Below are 24615 nucleotides of genomic sequence, written 5' to 3'. Positions count from 1 at the left end.
GCGCCGCAGCTAACAGCTGACTGGCTAACAGGTAGGTCAGAACTAGCACGCAAGCTAAGCAGCTATCACCTGAACTGTACACAACGACATAACAAGCCACACTTCAGACAGGCCGCCGTCTGAAACCCTCCTCATCCTTTAAGAGAGAAGAGAAAAAGAAATGTCAACACAGTTTACAACGGTGATTTTACCAGACATACGGCGGAGCCGGCACAAGTCCCATCTGGGCTGCAGCCGACTTGAACATGGATCTTCCGATACCGAACATCCATGCCCACATTTCCTCGTTTAGGGTGTACTTCCACTCAAGTGAAAGATGGGGCCTGCACGGGACAGAGAAGCATCCGCTTGTCCAGAGAATCCTGGGTTCACCAGGTCCTGGTCGCGGCCCACTAGTTGACCATCATGGGCTTCAGACCAAGATCCTCCGCCGTCGCCTAAGAGGCCGAACAGAGGACCCTAATCTGGGGCCGGCTTTCATAAAAATGGTCAGCTAGCCCCCATAGCACTAACAGACAACTGGCGCTCGCAAGCAAAACATTACTCACCCAGGCTCGAAAACAACCAGTCCCTCACAACAGACGGTGCCTTCCACAGTCCAGCTGTATAACCGGAGGTTCAATTACCTATCCAGCCGCAGCAAGAAGGACTGCCGGTGGGGAGTATATCAGCGACGCAAGCCCCTAATACGAAAAAACCGGTGGAGATTTAGAATGATCATCATCTTCCAGACACTCCAGTGACGAAGACAATATCGCCATATTTTCTCGAAAATAGCGAGAGAGAAAATAAAGATATAATGTCAACGTATCTCCTTGTTCTTCTGTTTTCCTTTCTCCAGCTAATACTTTCTTCCTCGCCAAGTGATTGGTATACAGGCACTATATTGTGGATGAAATTTGAGAAGGAGATGAGTGTGTGGCCCCACCCCTGCTTATGTAGGCAGCAGATGGGGGTGTGGTCAGACGGATGTTGGTATGTAAAGGTACATTTTGAAATGTATTCAGTGCATATCCACTGAAGCGAGATATATGCAACTGATGCTGAGCGGAGCCATAATGAAATAGAACTCAGCTTTTCAGGAATTATCCCGGATCACTCCTAAACTATACTTATATTCACCAGGGGATAATGCGCGAACGTATGCATGAAAACATTCTCTTTTTTGCATGTTCAACGGAAGAAAGTCACTGTCAAATGACTATAGTATTGTCTCCATAAGTATAATATAGAATATAGATATAGCTCTCCAAACATAGTGACAATATGTTATGGAAACGTGGCACATTAGCCACAAGGACCAGGCTAATGGCTGGCGCCCAATGTGTTAAATAACCCATATGTTGGTTCACATCAGGCTGGCAGACAGCTATTAAAGTGAGGAGGACAGTATGCACTTACTTTTCACTTTCAATGGAGTGGTATTTTTTGCAATCATGGCACCTAATTTTGTGTTAGCCAAATGTTATAAATGTGTAGAACATTGCAGATGTTTATTTATAAAATAGTTTGACCTACTTTTTCCATGTAACTTTAATTAACCAAACTATCTTTCTCTTGAAGGTAGTTCAACTTCTTCCGGTGTGAAGTCATTGGTAGCTTATAAAACGAGTTACATTATGTAACTTAGGTTCTATTTCATCCCTCCTGAGGCGGTGCTTTAAGCAATGGATCTTCCGTCTTGCGCAGGTCGACTATTTATAGCAACAAAGTCACGGTGTCATCGGCAGCCCTGTTCCTACAGAATCCTTTCGTGCAATCTGAAAGTGACGGAAAGTGATGGCCCTGGAAGGCAAAACGCAGAAACTGGTGAGGCACAATGGGAACCTGAAAATAAGCACCCTTCAAGTCGATGGACGTGAACCATTCCTCTCGAGCAACAGTCGGGAGAACATCTGCCGTGCTCAGCATGTGGAATGACAAAACTCTTAGGAACTTCTTGAGGCCCCCATGGAACTATTCTCTGTACCATCTGAGGAGCTACAAGCCGGGGAACGAGAGGCCGGCTCAAAGGCACGGGAGGCCCCCTCTCCCTCGCGGTCGTTAAAGTGAGAGGCTAACGCTGCCACTGAAACCATGTCCTCCTCGAGGACAGACTTCATATGGGCCAGCTCAGCAGTTAACTGATCCACCCTAGAAGAAAACCTGTCAAGACTTAAGTCTTCTTCTTGGAGTCGCACCAATATCATCCTGAGCTCCACCTCAGACAATATAGTAGCCATGCCCAAGGCATATAGCTGCAACTCCCTGAGGTGCTCTAGACCAGAGGTGGGTAACCATGCCTTTTCGATCTACCAGTAGATCTCAAGGAGTCAATCACTGGACAAGCTGGAAAACTGTTGGCATATGATAACCTACAGACTGTAAGTTCTACTTAACCAGCTGAGACCCATCAGTCGGTGATGAGGCTAGAAGCCACAATTCAGTGTAGAACATCAACACCAAGTTCCTTCCCTGGAGAGGGATAGCTTGTCGCAGCCTTTGGAGGGCGGGTAGTAGCCTACTCGCCGAGTACCCCGCAACTCCAACCGATGTGCGGTCACAAGGCTACCAGCGACACACCCTTGAGTAACAATGGTTTAGCTTTAGCTAACGTTACTACAGTATAGACCTGTGAAGTGTAGATGAAAAGGAACTGAGCCGCTGATGACACCGGAAGACATACCCTAGCTCAGGTCATCAGGGGTCACAACAAGTGACTTTGTTGGTGTAAATACTCAACCTGTGCATGCACAAGATGGAAGAGGCAGTGCCTAAAGCAGTGCCTCTGGTGGCCAGGAGGGATGAACTAGAACTATGCTTTTCAGAGTAGCTTCCGCAACACTGGTTATAATCTTCTCACTCCCATGTCGGTTGAAACTCCTATGTTAGTTTTTGCACCCTTGTTCGTAATGTAACACAGCCTTTTGAAGTGAACAGGGTAGATTGATCGAACAAACGATTGCACTTTCAGTCCAAAGGAGCTATATTTATAATCGGTAAGTACATAGCACAGCAAGTCATCACTGAAATCCCCACCCAGCTCTAAACTCAAAAGATGCACGCAATTAGGAAACGAAAACCGAGTTTTGCTTTTGATGACGGGGTCTACAGTAATCACACTGAGCAGCTAGCAGGACACTCAAGAAGAGATGCCTACACCTGACCAGACAAAGCCTGTAACTTTAGCTGGGTAACGTCAGCTATGTAAACCTACTATGAAATTTTTTTATTAGCCTACATTTCTTTCCTGCCGTGAGCGGAGCGAGACGCTTCACTAGAATGTAGCTCCATTCTTCTGCCTGCATGGCTGTGTGACAGCAGAGTCCACTCACCACTCGCCCACTAAACCAAAGGAACGTCATCTAAACCCAGCATCTACACTCATTGCACACACACATGCACACACTCACATTAACACTACATTATATTTATCTATTATTAAAGAGATGTTCACTACATTCATACCTCATTTGCATTTGCACCTTACCTCAAAGTTTTGTACCTCATTTTCTGCATTGTACCACACAGTTTACTCATTTTTACTGTATATTGTATATTCCTCTGTACTTACTTTTTTTTTTTTTACTGTATAAAGCACACTCTCGGGGGCTCATACATAACCAAGCATTTCACCGTAAAGTATGTGTATTTTATTGTGATAATTAATTAATAAACAAACAGTCTCAGTTTATGAACCATGACATTTCCTGGTTTATGATGACAGTGACCAAATAGCCAATAGCGAACATTACAATTTTAATGTAAGTAAGATTTGCTAGGTCGTTTTAATGCATAGGTATAACACAATTTAATCAACTATTTTTTTAAATGCAGTATTTTCTATGCATTTTGGCCGGGAAACAAAGTTTTAGGCCACTGAAAAGCTTTTTCGAAAATGCCTTCCAGGGAGTTTTGTTTTAACCCTGTTTTGCCTGTATATGTGTGGATGGGCGAAACAGAGCTAAAACAGAGCTTTTCGAAATCGCTAACATCATGTCACCCTGTCCACGTGTATATGGATATTTCTGAAATATTTCTGCAGTATTTTCTCTGCAATCAGGACCATGGAGACCTCCCTGCAGCCTGCCATCAGGTCAGTTCATGTGAGCGTTTTGCATTGGTTGTGTGGACGGAGAGATCTTTAGTGTTTTAGTGTTTTTATGTACTGTGGACATGGCTTAATTTAGTCATGTCCCTGTTGTAAACTGGTGGTAGAAATCTGATTACCGGAGTCTAGGTGAGGCCTTGTGTAGTATCACCTTCTTTTGTTCAAAAGATCTAACATTTACCTTCAGTATTGATTTCAATGGACAATGATGGAAATTCTTGGCCTCAAGAGTCCTTGTCCTACTGGTAACCTATGTGCAACGTTTTATCCAAATTGGATCAGAAGTGTAGGAACTATGGCTGGTGCAGACAGTTGGGCAGATAGAAACATGGACAGGAGTGAAAAGAATATATTTTGAGTCATCAAAAGTAATTACCTGAATCCTTATGAAACGAGGCCGGGCGTATGTGGGTAGGTAACTGACCACATGGCTGTACATTTGTCTGCCATCAAACCGGACGTCTTCCTTCACAGTGACGCCAGCCATCCCTATCCTCCCTTCATGCCCTTCAAAATAAAAGCACAACATAACAAACACATAAGCCCTGTGAAGTTAAGACGAGCCCTCTCCCGAGGGAACTTACTGTACCGTCACCAAACACATCATTTTGGCATTTGTTTTGATTGAATTGGTGGTAGAGACTATCAAACATACTAAAGTAAAGTCAAATGTAGAAAAGTATCCATTATTACCAGGTACTTGAACTCCATAGACTCCAAGGCTTCTTTCACACAATCGACAATGGTGAGGATATCGGCTACTTCTGTTGTGGCCACATTCTCTCCTTTCCACCTATAGGATACAGTCAAATACATTTTAAGGCTTCATAATAATAATAATAAATCAGATTTATATGGCGCCTTTCATGAAACCCAGGGACGCTTTACAAAGCAACAAAAAGACAAATAAAACATAATCAGAAAAATTATAGCAACAATGGACAGGGAGGCGACTCGAGGCCGCGGGCCTCCGTGAACAGGTGGGTTTTCAAGGCTGTCTTAAGAGTCCAAGGATGTGGCGGAGCGGATCTCAGCCGGGAGAGAGTTCCGTGGCCCGCTGCTCGAAAGGCTCCGTCCCCAAATATTCGTAGGTGGGTGTGGAGGATGGACAGCCGATCTGTGTCTGAGGATCGCAGCTTAACTCATTGGACGCCAACCATGAGTATAGTCGGGTTAACTCGCCATCGTTTGAGCGCCAATCATGAGTATAGTCGGGTTTTAATCGTTATTTCTTTTATTAGCGATATCCATTCATTTTCATCCATCCAACCTGATGTTATCGTTGGGAATGGGTCTGAGCTCGCAAAAGGGCAAATACCGCCGCCTATCGTCTCCCGGATGGTATTGCACATCATTGGATTGGATTAGCTGGGACTGTGCATCAAAAAATAAAGTCCGGTCCAGGTTTTCCTTCTCGGGCATGCAGTATATTATACCACATTTGATTCGATTTGATTTTTATTTGTCTCGAACATAGAAACATAAAACAAGTTTAAAAAACTAAAGGTAAATAGTCAAAGACTATTTCCATACAATAAGTGTTCGAGAAGGAACAGGGGGAAGTAAAACAACTTATCAAGCCCTGCCCCTTCCTTACAATATTTGACATTATAATTTAATAAAAAATAATATAACAAATAAAAAAATAAAAGTACAGTTTTTTATATATCCAAATATCCAAATGAGAAAAAAGCTCCTCTCTCATATGTGTCCATAAGTGCTTGTTTATAGCTACCTTTAAATTTATTGATATTTTTTTTGATATTCGCACATGGGGACACTGAGCAGCATGGATTATGTGTTTTGGATATATAACATTGGATCAATAAACGCGATCAATATTTGGAATGGTGATCAGGAATTGGATCAATCTTTTTGCAGGACATCAGATGTGAGGTAAGGACTTTATGTTACAAATCTTGGGTTAATCAGATGTTCCATCGGAGCGTGTGTGTGTGTGTGTGTGTGCGTGCCGTTGGCGCCGACCAATGCACGGATAAGCGATTTTTTTCATAATCTAGCGTTTATTTGAAAACTATTCATAAATCAGCCGAAAAATTACAACGTGTTTTGTGTATTCCACTAAAGGGCTATTATCGCGTCTTTCTCTGGAATTACTAGAAATCACCAAAACTATACTCTTATTCAAAACGGTATAAAACGGAAATGTACTGATGAAAAAACAATCCATTTTGTGACTGTTGACTGCAAGCAACTCATTGATAAGCGACGGGTGTATTAGACCCATAGCCATAATTTAAGATATATTTTAAGCACTCGCAAATATCCCCGTCCTCCCATTGATTAAAGCGGTGGCCATCTAGACCTAATTCAGTCATATAGCTCCGGCGCTGAATGAGTTAAGAGAATTGAGAGAAAATAAAAATTTTGACTTAAATCCATGCTGAGTTAGACTTCTACAGTACATAGAGTAAACCTCTCACAGGTGACTTTGTTTTTACTACAACTATAGGGAAATTAATGGACTGTTAAAAATCGCTCCTAGCATCATTCATGCAGCTGTGGTCCCGTCAACAACGCCCAGCAACATCCAGTCATTTAGTGTTAGTAATTTGGCTTTTAGAAATTGGAATGTTAACAAACATGAAATCCTTTGGTGAAACCCAATTTGACCATTAACTAACTACATGCAGTATCAAGGACAAAATTTATGGTAAACGGGAAAGGAAGATGCTGTCATAATGGCATAAATGCGTGAGAGGTCTATTGGTCTTCTATTCATTACAAACAAACTTCTGTTGCTGCTGTTGGAATGCTACTGTTGCTACTGGCCCTATTTTAGCCTGGTATTTCATAAATATTTATATAAATCATTTTGAAATGTGATAAAACCCACATTTGAATGTTTTGAATGTTAACTCTGAATAAAATGAATTACTTTTTCAGCCTATAATAGTAGGCCATATATTTCTTTCTGAAAAGTGGGACCAGCGGTATGTCACCAAACTGGGCAGGACTACTAAGCTCTATAGCAGTCTCAATAATGTTGTAAACTTGCAAAGATGTGCATGCAGGGATGTGCATTGCATCAACGTATAGCCCAGGGGTAGGCAACCCTAGGCACGCATGCCTGCGGGGGCATTTGCATAGGCACAGGGGGCAGCAGTAAAAAAAAAAAAAAAAAAAAAAAAAAATATATATATATATATATTTTTTTTTTTGCTCTGAAATATTATAGTGAAATATTTTGCACTGTTGTCGCATTTATCTTGTTGAAATCCTCCCACAGGTTCTTTTTACTACCACATATTTAATTGAGACCCTTTATTTGTTTATTATTTCAATTTAGCTGGAAATACATTGCTACATCATTCAGTAACATTTGCAGAGCCTTATAACAAAAACATTATTACGGTCACCATTGTGACCAGTGGGATTAATCAAACATTTTATTATTTATTTTTCTATTTCATTGCACATGTTAAAAGCCATTTTTTTTTACTCAAAATGTGAGTATTACCAAGTCAACTTGTGTTCTTAAAACAATGACAATAAACATAGTTTTATTAGGTTGAAATAATGTGGTTGTGTACTTATTTTTCTGTTAACTTATTATGGATTGAAAACTGAAAACCTTAATGCACAGTAACTGAACTCAATATTTTTAAGTTCTGGTAACTTATTATTCACTTATTTTACAGTGTAGTCTTGCGATCAATCAAAACGTATTTACACGATATACCTCACATTCACCCTCCATTCACATCCTGGTGTTCTCCTGGTGTTCTCCATTAGGCCTGTAGGTGGAGCTATGACAGCACACGTACAGTACACACACCGATGGTGTGTGATGTGTCCAAAAATGAATGGGCAAATGTGAGTGAAATGGTCGCATTGTCTGCATTGCATTCCCCCCCCCCCCCCCCCCCCCCAACTCAGATTTAGGGTTGATACAACCATCATAATAATATTGTTAATAATAACAATAACAATAATGATGTAATAATGTAAAAATTATCATAAAAAATACCTGATTATGAGAAAAAAAATTACGATGCATGGAATATTGTTGAGGCACACTAGTTACAACTATTTTTCAAACAGGCACTCCATGTCAAAAAGGTTGCTGACCCCTGGTATAGCCTATACTATTTGAGGGATGTGGTGTGCATTTGAATAGTCTGTGGCAATCCGTGACCCCTGTGACACAATGAGAGCATGCTCCTCTTCATCCACAACGAGAGCAGGCTCCTCTTCATCCACAATGAGAGCAGGCTCCTCTTCATCCACAACGAGAGCATGCTCCTCTTCATCCACAACGAGAGCATGCTCCTCTTCATCCACAACGAGAGCATGCTCCTCTTCATCCACAACGAGAGCATGCTCCTCTTCATCCACAACGAGAGCATGCTCCTCTTCATCCACAACGAGAGCATGCTCCTCTTCATCCACAATGAGAGCATGCTCCTCTTCATCCACAACGAGAGCATGCTCCTCTTCATCCAAGCTAATCTCACCTCTCTTGCATGTACTTTGATGATCCATGTGTTTTACTAATGAACCTATATTGATCATGAAGATCTGTCCACGTGCATAATTGATGAATCTCGTTTCACCACACTTTCCCACAGGCAGAACGATAGGTTATGTATATAACCTAGTTATATGAGTATTGGCTGAGCGTCCCGCTCTAGCCTATTGAGATACCCCTTATCTCCTAGTACCTACTGTACACCACCACAAAACAACTTATGCACCCACATCTGACCGGGTCCCGCCTCTATGGAGGCGTAGCCTATAAGACCATGGTCATGGTCACCAAACACCCTTCCTCGCCAAATCCCGTTCCAGTAAAAGATCCCTCAAAAGGGAACTCAGGGCCGCTTAGAGCGGGACGCTCAGCCAATACTCATATAACTAGGTTATATACATAACCTATCGTTATATTTCGTATGGCTATCGCGTCCCGCTCTAGCCTATTGAGATATGGGTTAGAGCGGACGCGAGACTCGACAGATGTACCCCCTGAGGACCCGTAAACCCACATCAAGGGGTGCGGGGAGCCCTGTCACCCCATCCTTCCTAACGAAGGGGGGGCGCAGTCAACTCCACCTGAATGCGAACAAGGGGGAACTAGAACCCCTTGAACACACCGCACAGGCGGAACCACGTGTGACTTAACACACTGTGGCCCATACCCACACACTCCTGCTACCCTACCAAAGGACGGGAAGCAGGAAAGGCCACAGACCCCAGAACCGCCTGGGAGACAGAACCCCCGGTCATGTCCATGAGGTAAAACCTTACAAAGGGCCCCCCGGAGGACCATGAAGCTGCAGCACAGATGTCCTCCACCGAGGCCCCACCCAGGAGAGCGGCAGAGGCAGCCACCCCACAAGTGGAGTGCGCCCTGATGCCCCCAGGGGGATCCTGCCCAGCCAATGTGTAGCAGAGGGCAATGCCCTCGCACAACCAATGGGACAGGCGCTGTTTCGACAGTGCCTTACCGGCACGAGACCCACCGTAACAGACAAAAAGCTGATCGGTAACCCTGAGGTCCTGAGTACGGCTGAGGTAAAGTCCCAAAGCACGGACTGGACATGACAGGTGAAGGCCCGCATCCAACTCACTGGCGTGAGGAGGAGGACGAAACGCCTAAACCACAATATCCCGGGAGCGGAAGGAACTCCGGATATTTTTAGGCATGAAAGCAGGATTAGGTCGCAGAGTGGCACCGCAATCGGCCCGAAAGGACAGGCACTCTGGACGTACCGAGAGAGCACAGAGCTCACCCACGCGTTTAGTGGAAGTGACAGCCAGTAGGAACGCGGTCTTGAAAGACAGCCGTTCCAACGGCGCCTGCTTGAGCGGCTCAAACGGGGCCAAGGACAACCGACCGAGGACCAATTGAAGATCCCAAGTCGGAGCCAAGGAGCGTTGCACCGGCTTAACGCGTCGAGCGCCAAGCAGGAAACGCTTCACAAGAGGGTGGCTGAACAAAACAGTCCCCTCAATTCCCTCATGATAAGACTAGGATATAGCTGCCGCATATACCCTCACCGTCGAAGCCGACAGTCTATCAAGAAGAGACTGGAGATAACTCAGGACAGCATCCAGGGGGCAGGAGACTGGGTCCCAGCCCCCCGCCTTACACCACTCTTGGAATGCACGCCATCTGCCCGCGTAAACCGCGACAGTGGAGGGAGCATGCGCACACCGGATGGTATCAACCACCGAAGGTCCATCCTCTCCAGACTCACCCTCCCACCAGCCACACCAACAGCCGTTGGCCCAACACCGGAAACTGGAACAGTGACCCGTCGTGCTGTGAGAGGGCCGTCGCCGACCAAGGAATGACCCAAGGAGGAGCGACCAGAAGCTGGATCAAGACCGGGAACCATACTGACTTGCCCCGGTCCGGCGCAACCAGGATCACTGTCCTGCGCTCCCTCCTTATCCGCTCCAACAGCTGACCCAACAGCTGTACAGGAGGAAAGGCGTACAGAAGAACGGGCGGCCATGGAAAGGTCGAGAAGGCATCCACCCCCAAGGGGGGATGATCTGCTCGACTGAGCGAGAACCACAAGGGGCACTTATGAGAGCGTCGGCACGCAAACAGATCTACCGAGGCCTCCCCGAACCGATCCCAGATCTGCCTGACTATGTCGGGGCGGAGTTCCCACTCGTCGTGATGAGGACCGCCGCGAGACATCATATCCGCCGCCATATTCTCTGTACCAGGAATGTGGAGCGCCCTCAGACTGCGCAGCCTGCGGGATGCCCATAGCCAAAGTTCGACCGCCGCCCAGAGCAGGCGGATAGAACGAGTCCCACCCTGCCTGTTGATATACGCCGCTGCCGTCATACTGTCTGTCCTGACCAAAACGTGTTCGCCTACCACCAGGTGGTCGAACCGTTTGAGGACCAGGAGGACCGCCTTCAACTCCAACACATTGATATGCAGGGTAGCTGGGCCAGCATGACCCGTCCAGCTGCCCCCCACTGCATGGGTCCGACACGTCCCTCCCCAACCCGTGAGAGAGGCGTCGGTGAAGACCGTGACGTGTGAGCTCCTGCTGCCTATGGGGACCCCAATGGTGAGGATACCCAGCCTCCTCCAGTGGGCGAGATCTCCCCATATCGACAAAGGAACCGTCAACCGTTTCCTTTTGTCAAACACCGGATCTATTCTCAAAGAGAGAAACCACCTCTGTATCCTCCTCATAAAGAGGAGGCCAAGAGGAAAACGTCAAGCCCAAGTACTCCACCTGTTGACTGGGAAGAGGGGTACTCTTCTTCCAATTCACAGCAAAACCCAGGTTGGTGAGGAATTCCACCACCAGCCTGGTATGAGACCTGGCAACCTCCTCCGAACGACTGAGGAGTAGAATGTCATCGAGATAGAATAGAACTCGTAACCCCCGACGGCGCAAGGGCTCCAGTGCAGTCGCCACGCACTTGGTGAATGTGCGGGGAGCCAGAGAATAACCGAACGGCATCCTCTGGTACTCGTACGCTACGCCCTGAAACAGGAACCGTAGGAACTTCCTGTGAGGAGGGTAAATGGGGATGTGAAAATACGCATCCTTCAGGTCTATGGAGGTGAACCAGTCTCCCCTCCTGACAGCAAGCAGAAGGAGTTTGACGGTCAACATTCTGAACGGTCTCGCTGCAATCAACCGATTGAACGCAGACAGATCCAGTATAGTTCTGACCCCCCCTGTTTTCTTGGGTATCAGAAAATAACGGGAGTAGACGCCTGACATTGCGTCCTCTCTTGGAACCACAACGACGGCCTGCTTCGCCAACAGAGATTGGATCTTGTCGGCCAGGGCTGTCACTGCGTCTGACCCTGACAATAGGGTCGGCACCAAACCTGAGAACGGAGGATGGGATTGTGCGAAATGCAAAACAAGCCCCCCCTCCAATGTTCTCTCCATCCACCGATCCAGACGACATTCCTGTCGCCATATGTGAAAATAATCCCACAGCGCACCCGCCGTCAACTGACGCTGGGCCGCAAGGAACAGTAGATAGTGGGCCCGGTCCCTCCCGCTGTGCAACGCACCCAAGGGGGGACCCCGACAGAGAGGGCCGGTTTGATACGGGAGAAGCTGTCATCAAACTTGTTGACACACACCCCCCCCCCTGAACACCCCTCTAGCGCATGCTGAGGAGTTGTTCCGCAGCTAGACACGCAAGGCATGAGGACCCCATGGGCTCCTACACGCCGAAGCCCTGCAGTGATATTGCTACCACCCACATCACGCTCGCCTCTCCTTTGCAGACCACTGCCGCTGTGACGGGAGTGGGAGGCATCAGCGCGATACCCTGCCTGGCGAAGGCGAAGCCGGGGTAACCCCTGCTGTGCATTCAACAGAAGAGGCAACGAGTCCCCCAGCTGACCACTGTAGCTAGTGGCAGCTGTAACACCAGGTTCCTCCAACCCACAACATGTGGTGTAGGAACCACGCAACGGAACATTCTCACGGACAGACCCAGGCTCAGCCATCAACTGGGTGTCAGCCCCTGTCCCCATGAGACGTGAAGAATGGGGCTGCATACGCTTCAATGAAGGTTCGCGGCCCGCAGCCAAAGGAGAACGATCAGAGCCCCGCTTCCGTGAGTAACAGAGAGAGGATTGAACGGGGAGCGGGCTGCTCGCGGCAAAATGACGACGGCTTGTTTTACCAAACTCGAATTCACCCAAAATGGCCGATCCCTCGGCCGCCAAGGCTGTCGGCCTTGCGGTACCCTGTTGACTCTCCACCCAGGGCACCACTGGCGGGGGAAACATGGCCGCCTGTCGAGGATCTCGCCACAGTCGTTGACGAGACCGTGCTCCCACCTCTGGCTGCACAGCGTGAGGCGGTGTAGGACCCAGATCAACAACCGCCTGCGCCTCCACAGAATGCCCAAAAAGACTATCTGTGGAAAAAGAAGTCGTGAGGAGAGAAAACCTATCCTCTTCCCCAAGAGGAGATTGCTCCAACCAAACATGCCTAACAACCAAAGTTGATAGCATCCTAATCCTCCCCGCAGTTATAGCTTGCGACTGTGTCAAGATCTCCATAACACCACAAACATGAACTATGTTTACAATGTCGGTTGGACCCAAAGTCCTACTACCCGACGCCAATATGGATAGGAAACTAGCCAGCTGAGCCATAACACTGGCCGCCACTAAATACCATCCTGTAGCAGTATACCACTCATCCGTCCATACTGCCACCCTCCGAGCCGATTCGCTATCAAGCATCGGCCGGGCGGGACGCCGTTCATCCCCGCCGGGGCACAGGAAAAAAGCGACCTGGCTGCTTAGCCACGGTACCCCCGGCCTGCACCCTGTTGTTAGCCCATTCACCTGTAAAAAAGGTAAATAGGACTCAGCGAAACCCCCCACATTCACCACCGACTGACCTTCATCAATGAAGCTGGTAAGAGGAGGGAAAAGCGGTATCCCGCGGCGGAGATTATTAGAACAACGACCCATTTCAGCGTCAACATTAGCATTAGCAGAAGTAGCAGTAGCAGCATTAATGTTAGCAGCGTGCTCCAGGATTGCCACGAAACCGTCCACTGCAGTGGAACGATCACCAAGCCGCCCCGGCCCTGGCGCCGAAACATACTCCACAGCATTACCAATACTGACATTGACGCCTAATGACACAGGCCTTACCTTTGTACAAGCCGACTTGCTAGTCAAACCTTGTACGCTGCCCCCCGGTCTGCCGTCGTCAGCCGAGGAAACATCAGCACAGGCCCCATGTGTCGCTGAAACATGCTCCGAAGATGCCAGGGAAAAGCAAACCTCCGGTAAGCTTTCAACATTACGAATCTTCTCTAATCTTTTCATACTACTAGTTACATACGGTGCACGCAGCCGATATGATGGAACGAAAATAGAGGAAGGGTGTTTGGTGACCATGACCATGGTCTTATAGGCTACGCCTCCATAGAGGCGGGACCCGGTCAGGTGTGGGTGCATAAGTTGAACTTGTTTCGTTGTGGTGTACAGTAGGTACTAGGAGATAAGGGGTATCTCAATAGGCTAGAACGGCACGCGATAGCCATACGAAATATAACTGAAGGATGACACCGTCAAGTGCTACAGTGGGGAATCATGACTTACTTTGGTTAAGTCTGACAGTAGCAGAACAGGAAGACAATTGGAATCATGTAAACGGCTTAATCAGACTTTTACCTTAACCCTTTCACACTACAGAAGGTTAACGATTTCACTATCACACTACAGAAGGTTATATTTCGTATTGCATCGTGTCCCGCTCTGAGCCTTACGAGATACTTCTATCTCCTGTGATACCTAATGTAATTCCCACGAATAAAAAACACATGCACCCCACCTGTATGGGGCCCCGCCCCTTATGGTGGCACCACCCATATAACCATGACTCTGGTCATGAAACACCCTTCCTCTATTTTCGTCCCAGCGTATTGGATGCGTGCACCATACGAGCTAGCGGAATGAAAAGATTAAGGAAGATTAATAATGTTGAGGGCTTACCGGAGAGTTGTTTTTCCCTGGATTCTCTGGAGCTTGTTTCGGCGACACATGAGACCTATGCTGGTGGTTCCTCGGCTGACGGCGACGGACCGAGGGGCAGCGTACAAGGTTTGGCTAACGGGTCGGCTTGTACAAAGGTGAGGTCTGTGTCAGTAGGCGTCAATGTCGGTGTTGGTCGTGCTGTGGAGTATGTTTCGGCACCAGGGCCGGGGCGGCTTGGCGATCGTTCCACTGTAGTGGGCGATGTCTTGGCGATCCTGGAACATGCTGTTGACGCTAATGCTAATGCTACTGCTAATGCTAATGCTACTGCTGCTTCTTCTGCTAACGCTGATGTTGACGCTGGAATGTCTAATAATCCCCGCCGCGGGATTCCGCTTTTCCCTCCTCTTGCCAGCTTCATTGATGAAGGTCAGTCGGTGGTGGGTGTGGGGGGGTTCGCTGAGCTCTATTTACCTTTTTTGCGGGTGAAGGGGCTGACGACGGGGTGCAGCCCGGGGGTACCTTGGCTAAGTAGCCAGGTAGCTTCTTTTTTGTGCCCAGGCGGGGATGAACGACGTTCCGCCCGGCCGTTGCTTGATAGCATGTCGGCTCGGAGGGTGGCAGTATGGACGAATGAGTGGTATACTGCTGCAGGATGGCATTTAGCGGCGGCCAGTGTTGTGGCTCAGCTGGCTACTTTCCTATCCAAGATGGCGTCGGGTTGTAGGTCTTTGGGTCCAACCGACACTATGAACGTGATTCATGTTTGTGGTGTTATAGAGATCTTGACTCAGTCGCAAGCTATAACTGCGGGGAGGATTCGGATGCTATCGACTTTGGTTGTTAGGCATGTTTGGTTGGAGCAGTCTCCTCTTGGGGAAGAGGATAGGTTTTCTCTCCTCACGACTCCTTTTTCCACAGATAGTCTTTTTGGGCGTTCTGTGGAGGCGCAGGCGGTTTTTGATTCGGGTCCTACACCGCCTCACGCTGTGCAGCCAGGGGTGGGAGCACGGTCTCGTCAACTGTGGCGAGATCCTCGACAGGCGGCCATGTTTCCCCCGCCAGTGGTGCCCTGGTTGGAGAATCGACAGGGTTTCGCAAGGCCGACAGTCTTGGCGGCCGAGGGATCGGCCATTTTGGGTGATTTCGGGGTTGGTAAACCACCCCGTCGTCATTTTGCCGCGAGCAGCCCGCTCCCCGTTCATTCCGCTTTCTGTTACCCTCAGAAGCGGGGCTCTGAGTGTTCTCCTTTGGCTGCGGGCCGCGAACCTTCTTTGAAGCGTATGCGGCCCCATTCTTCACTTCTCATGGAGACAGGGGCTGACACCCAGTTGATGGCTGAGCCTGGGTCTGTCCGTGAGAATGTTCCGTCGTCGCGTGGTTCCTACACCGCAGGTTGTGGGTGGGTGGAACCTGGTGTTACAGCTGCCACTAGCTCCAGTGGTCAGCAGGGGGACTCGGTGCCTCTTCTGTTGAATGCTCAGCAGGGGTTACCCCGGCTTCGCCCTCGCCAGGCGGGGTATCGCGCTGTTGCCTCCCACTCCCGTCAAACCGGCAGTGGTCTGCAAAGGAGAGGCTGGCGTGATTTGAGTGGTAGCAATATCACTGCAGGGCTTCGGCGTGTAGGAGCCCATGGGGTCCTCAGGCCTTGCGTGTCTGGCTGCGGAACGGCTCCTCAGCGTGTGCTGGAGGGGTGTTCAGGGGGTGAGTGTGTGTCCACAAGTTTGATGACCGCTCCTCCCGTTTCAAACCGGCCCTTTCTGTCGGGGTCCCCCCTTGGGTGCTTTGCACGACGGGGGGGACCGGGCCAATTATCTGCTGTTCCTTGCGGCCCAGCGTCAGTTGACGGCGGGGGCGCTGTGGGATTATATTCACATATGGCGACGGGAATGTCCCTTGAATCGGTGGATGAGGAGAACGTTAGAGGCGGGGCTGGTTTTGCAGTTTGCGCGGCCCCATCCTCCGTTCTCAGGTTTGGTGCCGACCCTATTGTTAGGGTCGGGCGCGGTGACAGCCCTGGCCGACGAGATCCAATCTCTGTTGGCGAAGCAGGCCGTCGTTGTGGTCCCGAGAGAGGACGCAATGTCAGGCGTCTACTCCCGTTATTTTCTGGTGCCCAAGAAAACTGGGGGGGTCAGACCTATACTGAATCTGTCCATGTTCAATCGGTTGATTGTAGTGAGACCGTTCAGGATGTTGACCGTCCGACTCCTTCTGCTTGCTGTCAGGAGGGGGGACTGGTTCACCTCCATAGACCTGAAGGATGCGTATTTTCACATACCCATTTTCCCTCCTCACAGGAAGTTCCTACGGTTCCTGTTTCAGGGCGTAGCGTACGAGTACCACAGAATGCCGTTCGGTTATTCTCTGGCTCCCCGCACATTCACCAAGTGCGTGGCGGCTGCTCTGGGGCCTTTACGTCGTCGGGGGATACGAGTTCTGTTCTATCTCGACGACATTCTGCTCCTCAGCCGTTCAGAGGAGGTTGCCAGGTCTCATACTCGACTGGTGGTGGAATTCCTCACCAGCCTGGGTTTTGCTGTGAATTGGAAGAAGAGTACCCCTCTTCCCAGTCAACAGGTGGAGTACTTGGGCTTGACATTGAGGTCGAAGCCCATGCTTGCGACCCTCTCGGAGCAGCGTCGGGGGGATCTCCGTCACGCGCTCGGGGGTTTCCGTCTGGGAGGGACGGTTACGGCGCTGCAGGTGATGCGTCTGCTGGGCCTTATGTCGGCGGCCCACACGGTGGTTCCTCTTGGCCTCCTCTTTATGAGGCGGATACAGAGGTGGTTTCTCTCTTTGAGAATAGATCCGGTGTGGGGCAAAGGGAGACGGTTGACGGTTCCTTTGTCGATATGGGGGGATCTCGCCCACTGGGGGAGGCTGGGTATCCTCTCCGCTGGGGTCCCCATGGGCAGCAGTGGCTCCCACGTCACGGTTTTCACCGACGCCTCTCTCACAGGTTGGGGAGGGGCGTTTCGGACCCACGCAGTGGGGGGCAGCTGGACGGGTCATGCCGACCCGGCTGTCCTGCATATCAATGTGTTGGAGTTGAAGGCGGTCCTCCTGGTCCTCAAACGGCTCGGCCACCTGGTGGTAGGCGAACACGTTTTGATCAGGACGGACAATGTGACGGCGGCGGCGTATATCAACAGGCAGGGTGGGACTCGTTCCGCCCGCCTGCTCCGGGTGGCGCGCGAACTGTTGCTATGGGCATCCCGCAGGCTGCGCAGTCTGCGGGCGCTCCACGTTCCTGGTACGGAAAATGTGGCGGCGGATATAATGTCTCGGGGCGGTCCTCGTCGCGACGAGTGGGAACTCCGCCCTGACATAGTCGGACAGATCTGGGATCGGTTCGGGAAGGCCTCGGTAGATCTGTTTGCGTGCCGACGTTCTCACAAGTGCCCCTTGTGGTTCTCGCTCAGTCGAGCGGATCATCCCCCCTTGGGGGTGGATGCCTTCTCGACCTTTCCATGGCCGCCCGGTCTTCTGTACGCCTTCCCTCCTGTACAGCTGTTGAGTCAGCTGTTGGAGCGGATACGGAGGGAGCGCAGGACGGTGATCTTGGTCGCGCCGGACCGGGGCACGTCAGTGTGGTTCCCGGTCTTAATCCAGCTTCTGGTCGCTCCTCCTTGGGTCATTCCGTGGTCAGCGACGGCCCTCTCGCAGCACAACGGAGTGCTTGTCCAGCCTCCGGTGTTGGGTCAACGCCTGGTGGTGTGGCTGGTGGGAGGGTGAGTCTGGAGAGGATGGATCCCGCAGTGGTTGATACCATCCGGTGTGCGCATGCTCCCTCCACTGTCGCGGTTTACGCGGGCGGGTGGCGTGCGTTCCAAGAATGGTGTAAGGGGGGGGGCTGGGACCCAGTCTCCTGCCCCCTGGATGCTGTTCTGGGTTATCTCCAGTCTCTTCTTGGTAGGCTGTCGGCTTCGACAGTGAGGGTATATGCGGCAGCTATATCCTCCTGTCATGAGGGTTTTGAGGGGACTGTTTTGTTCAGCCACCCTCTTGTGAAGCGTTTCCTGCTTGGCGCTCGACGCGTTAAGCCGGTGCAACGCTCCTTGGCTCCGACTTGGGATCTTCAATTGGTCCTCGGTCGGTTGTCCTTGGCCCCGTTTGAGCCGCTCGAGCAGGCGCCGTTGGAACGGCTGTCTTTCAAGACCGCGTTCCTACTGGCTGTCACTTCCGCTAAACGCGTGGGTGAGCTCTGTGCTCTCTCGGTACGTCCAGAGTGCCTGTCTTTTCGGACCGATTACGGTGCCACTCTGCGACCTAATCCTGCTTCCGTGCCTAAGAATATCCGGAGTTCCTTCCGCTCCCGGGATATTGTGGTTCAGGCTTTTCGTCCTCCTCCTCACGCTAGTGAATTAGATGCGGGCCTTCACCTGTCATGTCCAGTCCGTGCTTTGGGGATTTACCTCAGCCGTACTCAGGGCTTCAGGGTTACCGACCAGCTTTTTGTCTGTTACGGTGGGGCTCGTGCTGGTAAGGCACTGTCGAAGCAGCGCCTGTCCCGTTGGTTGTGCGAGGGTATTGCCCTCTGCTACACGTTGGCTGGGCAGGATCCCCCTGGGGGCGTCAGGGCGCACTCCACTCGTGGGGTGGCTGCCTCTGCCGCTCTCCTGGGTGGGGCCTCGGTGGAGGACATCTGTGCTGCAGCTTCATGGTCCTCACCGGGCCCCTTTGTAAGGTTTTACCTCGTGGACATGACCGGGGGTTCTGTCTCCCAGGCGGTTCTGGGGTCTGTGGCCTTTCCTGCTTCCCGTCCTTTGGTCGGGTAGCAGGAGTGTATGGGTATGGGCCGCAGTGTGTTGAGTCACACGTGGTTCCGCCTGTACGGTGTGTTCAAGGGGTTCTGGCTCCCTCTTGTTCGCATTCAGGTGGAGTTGACTGCGCCCCCCCTTCGTTAGGAAGGATGGGGTGACAGGGCTCCCCGCACCCCTTGATGTGGGCTTACGGGTCCTCAGGGGGTACATCTGTCGGGTCTCGCGCCCGCTCTTCCCCATTATCTCGTAAGGCTCAGAGCGGGACGCGATGCAATACGAAATATAACGATAGGTTATGTAGATAACCTAGTTATATTAGTATTGGCTAAGCGTCCCGCTCTGCGCGCCCTGAGTTCCCTCTTGAGGGATCTTTTCCTGGGACGGGTTTTTGGCGAGGAAGGGTGTTTCATGACCAGAGTCATGGTTATATGGGTGGTGCCACCATAAGGGGCGGGGCCCCATACAGGTGGGGTGCATGTGTTTTTTATTCGTGGGAGATACATTAGGTATCACAGGAGATAGAAGTATCTCGTAAGGCTCAGAGCGGGACGCTTAGCCAATACTAATATAACTAGGTTATCTACATAACCTATCGTTAACCCGTTCACACTACAGAAGGTTAACCCTTTCACACTATCACACTACAGAAGGTTAACGATTTCACTATCACACTACAGAAGGTTAACCCTTTCACTGTCACACTACAGAAGGTTAACACTATCACTACCACACTACAGAAGGTTAACCCTTTCACTACCACTACAAAGGCTTAACCTTTTATAGTGTGGTAGTGAAAGGGTTAAAGGGGAACACTTTAATTAATTAACAAATTAATCATTCTAATATTAATTCCATGGCCTAAGGCAGTTTAATCAATATTTGTGAATATGAGCTACTCTCGGGGCGGCTGGGTGGCGCAGCGGACATTGCGCTCGTCACCAACGCAAGAGACACCGGGTTCGACTCCGGCTGTCGGTGCTGCCTCCAGCTTGGGCCAGCCGTCATACTAACTCAATTGGCAGAGTTAGCGGGTGGAAGTCGATGGGTAGTAATCTGGACGTTGTGGACAGCGACTCCTACAGGTCGGTTGGGGACGCCTGCACAGCAGAGACAGGAAGTGGCGGGGGTAGTGTGAGCCTCCCACACGTTACACCTCGCCAATGAGAGTCCGCGCTGGCAGGTGAAAAGATGTGACAGGCTGCCTCCTCGTGTACCGGAGGGGACACGTGATGCAAGGCTTCTATCCTCCCTACAATCGGCCAGTGGGGGGCATATGCGAGCAACGTTCAAGACAGGGGAGGGAAGAATTGGCACAACGGAATTGGGATGGGAGAAAAATTGAAAAAGGGGAGAAAAAGTGGATAATATATATATATATATATATAATATGAGCTACTCTCTCCCAAAGCCAGAAACTAGAGAAGTAAGAATCAGAGTTGTGATGTCATCAGGTATAAAGTTTGGAGCTGCTCCATAGACAATGAATGGGAGACTGATAAGCTTTATTCTATCGTGGTGGCCTCAGTTCTGGACCTGAAAATGTACATATGAACTCAGAACCTCCCCATGGGTGCTCTGTGTCACCTATGACCTCTCTCCAAATTCATTGTCTATGGAGTAGCTTCAGAATTTATACATGATGACATTTTAGCACTTGTTTTTGGATTTGGGAGAGAGTTGCTAATTTTCACTAATATGTCTGTACTGTCTTAGACCAGTGGAATAACATGTATGAATTCTGAAATTGGGCATAGTTCCCCTTTAACGCTGCACTAATTATTTTCTGACCATTAGAGGGCAGTAAGGGGCAAGGTAAAAAAAAAAAAAGCCTTATTCACTTATAAACATAAAACGTATGGCACAATCTTGTTTGCTGAAAACATTAATTGTTTTTGTGCATGGATTGCTAGATTTAAACTACAATACATACAACTTTCTCTTGATCATCATTGGTCACAAGGTAGGTAAATAATTCACCTACAAACATAATACTGTTCTGACAGCACAATATTGATGTAATATGTAACTTTTTAAATGCATATTGTAGGTTTATAAAATAGGCAGAGCTAAACCACAGGCTGCTTTTTTCAACAAAGAAATTAAATTATGGAATAACAGACTGGCCACTGGTAGAGCATGGTTGATTGAGTAGGACACCATGACTCAGTGAGACCTTCTGATGCATGTGGTTATGAGAAGTTATGAACATTTGAAAAATAATGTTAGAAAATAGTTATTGCAGCTTATTGTAACACCGGATCATGTAATAACTTTTCATAATGTAATAACCTTTTCATTTAGAAGGACTTTATAATGTAATAAACTCAGATAATGTAATAACTTGCAGGATAATGTAATAAATATTCAAACTCATAACCTATTACATTATCCGGTGGCTGTTACCTGTACATTATCCCGTTTTTTGAGAATGGTTGAAAAAAAGTGTCACACTTTGCAACACATTTTGCACAGACAAACTTGCACACATGAATGTATATAATGCACGTGCACATGTTCCCCCCCTCTCTCAAAACAAATCAGGGAACTTTTTTCTAAAGATAGATGATTGTGTTGTGGTATATTATACATACGGTCAAAGACATATTTTGGAAAAATAGTACTTTTTAAAAATCTAAATGGCAGCAACCATTTTGCATTGCATTCCGCACTAGAGAACCTGCATGTCATTTATCCAATCAGGTGCATTCCACGTGGGGAAATGGGAAGTAGTTAGGGGATACATGCCTGCAACATGTAAACAACATACATTTTGGATCTGCAAAAATGTTTATGATATTCATGAATCAATCATTTTGGGGGGAAAAGCAATCATTTTATTCCACACCTTTCTAAAAGCTATTATGGATGTATTATTTAAAAAATGATTACTAGTATACATAACACTTTCATCTATATATATATATACGTAATAAAATGCATTGAGATATGTTGTTTGTAAAGTTACATCAGATCCTTAAAGGATGTTATTTATAGTTTTACAGGCGATATAAGGTCAAAGACACCTTAGACACATACATGATGCAGGCAATATCAGGTCAATGACATTAAGAAGAGGTTATGGGAGATATAAGGTCAGACATCTTAAGACACATGTGATAGGGGGCAATATAAGTTCAAAGACATCTTGGACACATATAGGATAAGAATGACATGAAACAATTAATGATTTTTTAACAAGATTATACTTAGCTACATTAGTATTTGCCACATAAAGGTTACCTGTGCTACATTAACTGACACAAATTGTATAGTTTCAGTTCACTGGTCTCTCCCTCTCTCTACTGTGCAAAATGTGTTACAAACTGTGAAATTCTTAAAAACAAATAATAAATAAAATGGTTATTATTACATTATCTGGTGAAATTATTACATTATACACCCAAAAGGTTTTAGGATAATGTAACAACCACCATAATGGATAATGTCATACATTATGACATCCGGAAAAAGTTGTTACATTATCCAGTTTTATTACATTATTAAGTCCTTCTAAATGAAAAGTTATTACTGTATCTGGTATTATTACATTATCTGGTGTTACACAGCTTTAAAGAATCTATAATGCCATCAAACAGTGAAAGTGGGTTGGCGTTGAATGGGGATAGAGGAAGGGTTGCTATTGCTGGCCACACCCCGGCTCTGCCAAATGCCAATAGAGGTCTGGAGAAATTCACAGTAGGCTATAATAAGTTACTAGCTATAGTCTATTTATATACTCCACAGTACGCCCAAATTAGGTTTCAGCATTTATTTCAGGGCTTATATAGATGGGAGCGTGGCTCCATTGACTTTAGGTCACCACAGAATTGTGCTGAAAAATTACTCTACCAATGGCATTATTGTATAGCCACTTGCATGAAACATGAGGGCAGATGCTCTGAACATGAGTCAAAGTGCCATGTCTGTGAACCACCACTAGAGTGGTGAGTAGCTAACGTGAGTCAAAGTGCCATGAGTGAGTGAGTGAGTGAGTGAGTGAGTGAGTGAGTGAGTGAGTGAGTGAGTGAGTGAGTGAGACTACTATGAAATAGTCTACCTCAAAAGTTAATTACTCACATTTTAGCTCACAACTAATAAATTGTTAGTGAACATAATAGAGTATTCTATTCACAAATTCTCCTTTACTTGGATACCGTAATTATATTAGGCCACTTTGTTCATGCAAACTTCAGCATTGTCTTCCTGTTCAAACAAAACCAATGCCTTACTGTAAATCACGTTCTGAACACTTATCGTCCATATATGAATTATTAATTGGTTGTTATTCCCCTTAATTAATTTCCTTGTAAATTGGGTTACACTTTTCCTGCATCTATAAATGTAATGGGATGCACACATCTCAGAGCTTTGTACAAACTTGCATACAAGACCTATTTTTTTTTATTGCCCAGTTATGCTATGGAGAATTTACCTAAATGTGTCCCCGACACGATCCTGAAAGTAAATGAAGTTGTCTTTGTCGATCCTCAGCAGGTCTCCACTATTGAAGTACACGTCACCTTTCTGTCGAACGTCTCGAAGTCTCTTCTTCTCGTTCTGCCGCTCATTTAGCGTATCCAACGAAAGGAGCAATGTCTGTGATCTTAAATACCAGCAGTCCCGTCTCCCCTTCAGGAAAAAAGCCCAATATGTGTGTCACATAAATGCCATTCTTTAGTGGATTAAAATGATAATTCACTATTAGTGAGGGACACGTCTCAAGTCTCACCTTTGGGTGCTTCTATACAAAGGCCACTGGCATCTCTAATGGAACTCTCTGACCTCGATGCTCCCAAAGCAACAGAGGAAACCTCCATATCTCTGCTCTCACACGTCACACCGTTGCCAATGGCCAGTCGCACTTTGTGGTTCTTGTCATTATTTCTCTAAGGTTGTCATGTTTAAGAAAAAAGAAAAAGAGTGTAAGAACAAATAACAGCAACTAAAGAAAAGCACAAGAAAAGGCTTTTGATCATTTTGCAAAAACCTCAAAACAATTTCAACATGCTGTGAACATATTTTTGTAAGTCCTTCTTATTAAAGTATTGGAGACCTATTAGAGATGCCAGTGGCCTTTGTATAGAAGCACCCAAAGGTGAGACTTGAGACGTGTCCCTCACTAATAGTGAATTATCATTTTAATCCACTAAAGAATGGCATTTATGTGACACACATATTGGGCTTTTTTCCTGAAGGGGAGACAGGACTGCTGGTATCTAAGATCACAGACATTGCTCCTTTCGTTGGATACGCTAAATGAGCGGCAGAACGAGAAGAAGAGACTTCGAGAC

General features: G+C 47.9%; 1 pseudogene across 1 annotated transcript in view; it reads right to left on the bottom strand.

Moving 5' to 3' along the window:
- LOC311246846 (long-chain fatty acid transport protein 2-like) overlaps window positions 1-24141 on the bottom strand; it is a 33918-nt pseudogene extending 9777 nt beyond the window's left edge. The window contains exons 1-4 of the transcript in view: window positions 24054-24141; window positions 23757-23953; window positions 4825-4883; window positions 4467-4597 (exon numbers count right to left, since the gene is read on the bottom strand). The product of the transcript in view is annotated as a long-chain fatty acid transport protein 2-like (transcript). The remainder of the gene's footprint in view (window positions 1-4466; window positions 4598-4824; window positions 4884-23756; window positions 23954-24053) is intronic.
- Window positions 24142-24615: the final 474 nt, after the last annotated feature.

The sequence above is a fragment of the Notolepis coatsorum genome (assembly GCF_963971535.1).
Source record: "Notolepis coatsorum genome assembly, chromosome: 20".
NCBI classification, from domain to species: Eukaryota; Metazoa; Chordata; class Actinopteri; order Aulopiformes; family Paralepididae; genus Notolepis; species Notolepis coatsorum.
Note: the sequence above shows the minus strand (reverse complement) of the source record. Positions and strands in the feature narration are given on the sequence as shown.